Raw genomic sequence first — 6,331 nt, 5'->3', positions numbered from 1 at the left:
AAAAAAAAAAAAAAAAAAAAAAATTCTACTGGTAATTGTAAAATTGCTTTATGAAACTATCTGTCTTTAAAAGCACAAAAGCACTATCCAGTCACAAATATTTTGTGGGATTGTGGAGGCGGAGGGAGGAGTGGGTCTAAATTGAAAGACTTCATTTTAAATAATGAAAAACAAGAACAAAACAATCCTTACTTTTCAAAGAAGGTCATGAGAAATTTTCCTTCTTTTTAGAAAGGAATAGAGTTCAGATAATATTCCAAAATTGGCTCACCTAGGATAAGAATCAGAACATGTTTAACACATTTTTGTGATGCATATGCATGTTTTCTATCTCAAGGTTTGAAATATTTAAACTAAAAACTACATTTTAAAATAATTGCTTTGCTCCCTAATAAGAACTCTGCAAACATAGACAATTAGATCTTTTTTAAAGCTGTTGCACACCTAGGTCACGTTAAAAACCTTCCAAATGCTCCATGTGGAGAAAAATATTGTAAGCAAATATCTATGTTTTATTAAGTTTACTTAAGATACAATTTTGGCAAAGATTGTATTTAGGGTCAATGTGTTCTAGTTTTTAATCCTTGCAAATAATATTTGTCATTATCTGATCATAGAGTTTGATGGGTACAAACTTTGTGCTAATAGCTTTGTACTCCTTTCATTATCACTTTATTAATTATAAAATATTTGCTTTGTTATAAGGCATCTTGAAAATTCTAGTTTTTAGGGAAGTAGGAAGTTTTCAGTTTTGCCCTCAGGAAAGTTGTTTTCCTAAAGTTTCTTAGAGTTGAGTAACATCCTAAAATCATATCTTGAAACAAATAAGATGAAATATTAAAAATTACACATTTAATTCCCATATAAACTTATGGACAGGATGGAGCAGGCTTGGGCTCAGTAGATAATTGAATTCGCTTCACTGACGTCTATCAAACAGAAGGATTAACTGACACTTGCCATTGCTTCTGAAAAGCATGCTGACTGAACACATCCAGCTAGCAGGCTATTCTTCAGCAGAACCATGCACTATTGTCATGTGTGAGTTGTGTGCTTATCCAGTGCCAGACAGGTGTGCTTCTGAACCTGCTGAAGCCAATTTCACTCGGTATTACTCTGAGAGGAAAAGTCCTTTTCCCTACTCCTTGATTCCATAATGAGGGATTTTCCCCAAGCACCCTCCAAACCTCTTTGTCTCCTTCTGTCCCGGGGAAGATAGAGTGATTTACCAATGGTAAAGGTGAGACAAATGGCATGGTTGGCTAAGCGTTGCTTTTTTCTTTCGGATAAACATGCCACGTTCTGCTTCCAGGGAACTTTGTCCCTGTAGGGGAAGGCCGGCTCAAGCCCATTGCTTCTTTGGATTGGGTGATTAAGTCTTGGCCTAATTCCTATTGCACTATCATCTTGGCTAAAAACTAAAGTCAAGTCCTTCAGTTTGGGCTCTGTAATTGTAAAAGTGATATTCTGACCTCAATATTTGCTCTGTGTTTTATTTTCAACTTGTTCAGAACCTGGATAGGAAAAAGAATGCTATTTCTTGAGTTCACTTTTGTAGACCCTAACAATATTAATTGCATTGTTTAATTCAACATTACTTAAATTGATAAAATATAATTAGAATTGTTGATTCAACTAAGTTGAATATTTTTTAAAACAGTTGACAAGGCAAATCATTTAATAAATGCTATTAAATGTGAGCATGGTAACTGTAAACATTCATCAAAAAATTATAAAAATCTAGAAATCTAGAATTCTGCATTCATGTTACTTCTCCCGTGTCCTAAAATTCTCCCTTCATTTGAAACGTACTCCAAATGGCACTCTTATATGATGCTTTTAATAGTATGCTTTTTATAAGGCAAACACAAAATTCTAATTAGCTTACCCAAACAGAAAAAAAGGTTTTACTCCTTCAAAAAATGGCAAAATTTGCATATGTGTATGTTTTAAGTCAAACAAAATGTTTAAAGCCTTTATGTGTCATTTAAAATAATTTCCTTCTTTAATTTACCTTTTTAAAAATATTCTTCTATACCAGATAACTTCTACTGTAGTTATTTAAAAGCTCTTTGGACTTGTTGGGGTTGGAAACCTTTGGGAATCTAGTGAAAGCTGTGGAAGCCCTCCTCTCTAGAAGTGCACATACACATGACTCAAACCTCCCAAAAGCCAGGAAGTCCATCTTTGACTGAGTTCATGGAAACATCTGTGTCCCCACCTAAATCTCATCTAGAATTTTAATCCCCATAATCCCAAAATTTGAGGGCAGGACCCAGTGGGAGGTGACTGGATCATGGGAGTGGTCTCCGTCATGCTGTTCTCATGATAGTGAGTAAATTCTTATGAGATCTAATGGTTTTATAAGGGGCTCTTCCCCCTTTGCTCATTTGCTCTCTCTGGCCTGCCACTATGTAAGATGTGCCTTTGTTTCTCTCTCGCCTTCAGCCATGATTGTAAGTTTCATGAGGCCTCCCCAGCCATGTGGAACTGTGAGTCAATTAAACCTCTTTCCTTTATAAATTAACCAATCTTGGGTATGTGTTTTTACCAGTGTGAGAACAGAGAACAGACTAATACACGACCTATCTCTAGGTTTTACTTAATGGATAGACTAATATATGCTAGAATTTCAGGTTTAGCCATCAGATAAAATAAATATGATTTAAGACCATAGAGGTAGAAATGAGTCATCCATTTTATTCTAATCTCATCTGACTATATATCCAGAGGATTGTTTGAATTTCAAGCACCATACTTTAGGAGGCATATTCAAAAACTAGAACCTATTTAGAAGGAATGGCTAGGATAATGTGAGATGTAAAGACTATGCCATGTAACCAATGGTGCGGGAGGTGGTTTTTAATTTTCTTTTTTTCTTGAGACAGGGTCTTTCTCTATTGCCCAGGCTGGAGTGCAGTGGCGTGATCGTAGCTAACTACAGCTTCAACCTCCTGAGCTCAAGCAATCCTTCAACCTCAGCCTCCGAAGTAGCTGGGATGACAGGTATGTGCCACCATACCCAACTAATTTATTTATTTTTGAATATTTTGTAGAGACAAGGTCTCCCTATGTTGCTCAGGCTGGTCTTGAACTCCTAGGCCCAAGTGATCCTCTTGCCCTGGCCTCCCAAAGTGCTGGGATTACAGGTGTGAACCACTGAGGGCAGCACTGGGGAGGTTTAATTGGAGGAAGAATGTCTCAGGAATTAAGGACAGCTGTCCTTGATGATAGAGGACTGGCATGAGGATGTGAACTATTCTGTGTTGTTGCAGTAGGTAGAACATGAAACAACAGAAAAAAGTTACTCTCTGGCAGGTGTGGGCTCTGTGAGAGAATCCCTTCAGCTGAAGAGAGAAGCAAATAATTATTGGTCAATAAACATCTATAATGAATTTCCTGTTATCTTAAGATTTTGGATGAGGTGTGATTATACTTTATTCTCCAAAGTTCTGAGCAACTGAATGCACTATGTTATGAAGACTGCTTTTCTATGTGCCTGGACAAGTTATATATTATTCACCATTTAAAAAAAGATTACATAAGTATTTCAGTCAGAGACTTTTTATGGTATTATGTCAATTTTCTTGGTATTGTGTTTTTGATTTGTCTATTCAAAAGGATTTCTTGATTTTTGATCCTGTTCTGGGCAATCCGTAGGCATCATGGTAAGATAGGCTAAAATTTGATTTGGAAACTCATCCTTTTTTGACCCACACACTAACCTCTCTTTTCCTCCAACCCTATCCCAATTTTCCCAGAAACATTCCCATAGAAAAAAGAAATTTATTTTTTACTTTTAGTATTTTAATTTTCTAGGAAAAATCGAATAATACAAATAGAGCTTCCCCTACTCCCTCTCGCTTCTTTTCTCTTATCTTTCTTTGTCTGCTCCTGCTTCTTTCCCTTTAAGTTGTGTCCATGTTCCTCCAGGATCACTATATCATCAAAACTGACAAATAATTTGCAGAGCTTAGCACAAAATGAAAATATGGGGCCACTTGTTGAAAGAATGTTAAGAATTTCAAGATGGCAGCAACAAGGTACTAAACCAACAGCGGGTCCCTTCCATGTGCACTGGATGTGTGCCCATGAAGCCAGTCCAGATTTAATTGTCATTCGTTGAGTGCCTCCTATATGCCAGGAACTGGGCAAACTGCTTCACATGCAGGATCCCATTTAATACTCCCTGCAATATTTTCACCCTAACTTTGTCAGAATTTTGAGACACGGGGGAGACATAATTTTCAAAAGTCACACACAGGGTATTTAGAGTTGCAGGAGTAGAATCCATAACTGGCCGGGCACGGTGGCTCACGCCTGTAACCCCAGCACTTTGGGAGGCCGAGGCAGCCAGATCACCTGAGGTTGAGAGTTCGAGACCAGCCTGACCAACATGGAGAAACCTCGTCTCTACTAAAAATTCAAAATTAGCCAGATGTGGTGGCGCGTGCCTGTAGTCCCAGCTGCTTGGGAAGCTGAGGCAGGAGAATCGTTTGAACCCAGGAAGTGGACGTTGCAGTGAGCTGAGATCGTGCTACTGCACTCCAGACTGGGTGACAGAGTGAGACTCCCTCTAAAAAAAAAACAAAAACAAAAGATCCATACCTTAGGCCAGTGCTCCTCCCTATAGGGAATTAGGGAAAAGATAAAAGACATAGAGACAATGCCAGCAGCTGAGACCATCACTCTACTCCAAGTTTGAGCAAACAGTTACTCTATATGCAGCATATGAGACACTGTGAAGTTCTAGGGAGTCAAAGGAAAATAAGAATACTAGAATATTAGCCCCTGCTTTTTAGGCCTATGCAATACAGTGAGAAGAGGATCTAGCAGAATGATGCTGTCTCAATCACTCAGAACAATGTAGTTGGTCTGTTAAGAATCTTGCTATTCAGGGAAGGTCAAAGTCCTTCATACTAATCCCATGACCCAGACTTGGTCTCCCCAGCTGGGCAACAGCAGAATGTTTTCATGCCAGTCCTTCTGCCCGCCTTTCTCCCCTTGGAGAGATTTGGCTAGTTATAAGTGTCACTCCAGTCAGACTTCTAACCCCCTTTTCTTCCTGGAGATAAAAAGCAACTCATTGGATTGAGTTGAATTGGATTTGTGTTAAGGATGTGGCAAACATCAGTCCACATTTGGGGCTGTGTAGTGAATTTATCAAAATGCTGCAACTAGGCTGGGTGCAGTGGCTCATGCCTGTAATCCTAATACTTTAGGAGGCTGAGGCAGGCAGACCACCTGAGGTCAGGAGTTTGAGGCCAGTCTGGCCAACATGGTGAAACCCTGCCTCTACTAAAATACAAAAATTAGCCTGCGTGGTGGTTGTGCCTGTAATCCCAGCTACTCAGGAGGCTGAGGCAGGAGAATTGCTTGAATCTGGGAGGAAGAGGTTGCAGTGAGCTGAGATGGTGCCATTGCACTCTAGCTTGGGTGACAGATCTCTAAAAAAAAAAAGCTGCAGCCAGTGGCGATTTAGTGTCTTTGTTCTATGCCTGCCGTGGATCAGTAAAAACAATGATCTTGGATATGTATTTCTGCTCTTCAGGTTAAAACTCTCCTTTGAGTGAAATTTTTCTTGAAGTTCACTCAAAGAAGAGTGAAGAATTGGATGAAGAATAGAGTTAGCAAGCTGTGTGGCTGCACATATAAAACAGTGTTTTCCAATTAGTGGTAATGATAAAACAATTTCAGCCTGGGCAACATAGCAAGACTCTGTCTCTACAAAACAAATTTTTTAAAAGTTAGCCAGGTTTGATGGCACATGCTTATGGTCCCAGCTACTTGGAAGGTTAAGGTGGGGGAATCGCTTGAGGCCAGGAGGTCAAGGCTGTGGTTAGCTATGATCTCGCCTCCACATTCTAAGCTGGGCTACAGAGTGAGACCTTGTCCTAATAATAATATTAGGTTTGTGCAAACGTAATTGCGGATTTTGCCACTACTTGTAATGCCATTATTTTTAATGGCAAAAACCGCAATTACACAATTACATTTGCACCAACCTAATAATAATAATAAAGCAGTTTTTAAAGATGTTCATCTCTTGGTCATTATAATTTACTTACAGATCGCTTTTGGACTTGAGAGGAAGAAAGGATAATATGCTTTTCCTTCCCAAACCCCAACAATAATTCCCTTTTCTCAAATACACATACAGCCCCATACGCACATTCTCCTACCCTCGAACCCTTACAACATTGCTTTGTGCAGACATGTCACTCAGTACTGTGAGTATATTTCTTTTGCTGAAATTTGTCTGTTACGCAGAGTACCAGACTAAGGGGATCTAAGTCCTGTACTAAACTTCTTTCTTTTTTTTTTTTTTTTT

The sequence above is a fragment of the Rhinopithecus bieti genome, unplaced genomic scaffold (genome assembly GCF_001698545.2).
Source record: "Rhinopithecus bieti isolate Rb0 unplaced genomic scaffold, ASM169854v2 scaffold_10315, whole genome shotgun sequence".
In the NCBI taxonomy this organism is placed as follows: domain Eukaryota; kingdom Metazoa; phylum Chordata; class Mammalia; order Primates; family Cercopithecidae; genus Rhinopithecus; species Rhinopithecus bieti.
The sequence above is the reverse complement of the archived record's forward strand: the minus strand, read 5'-3'. Positions refer to the sequence as shown.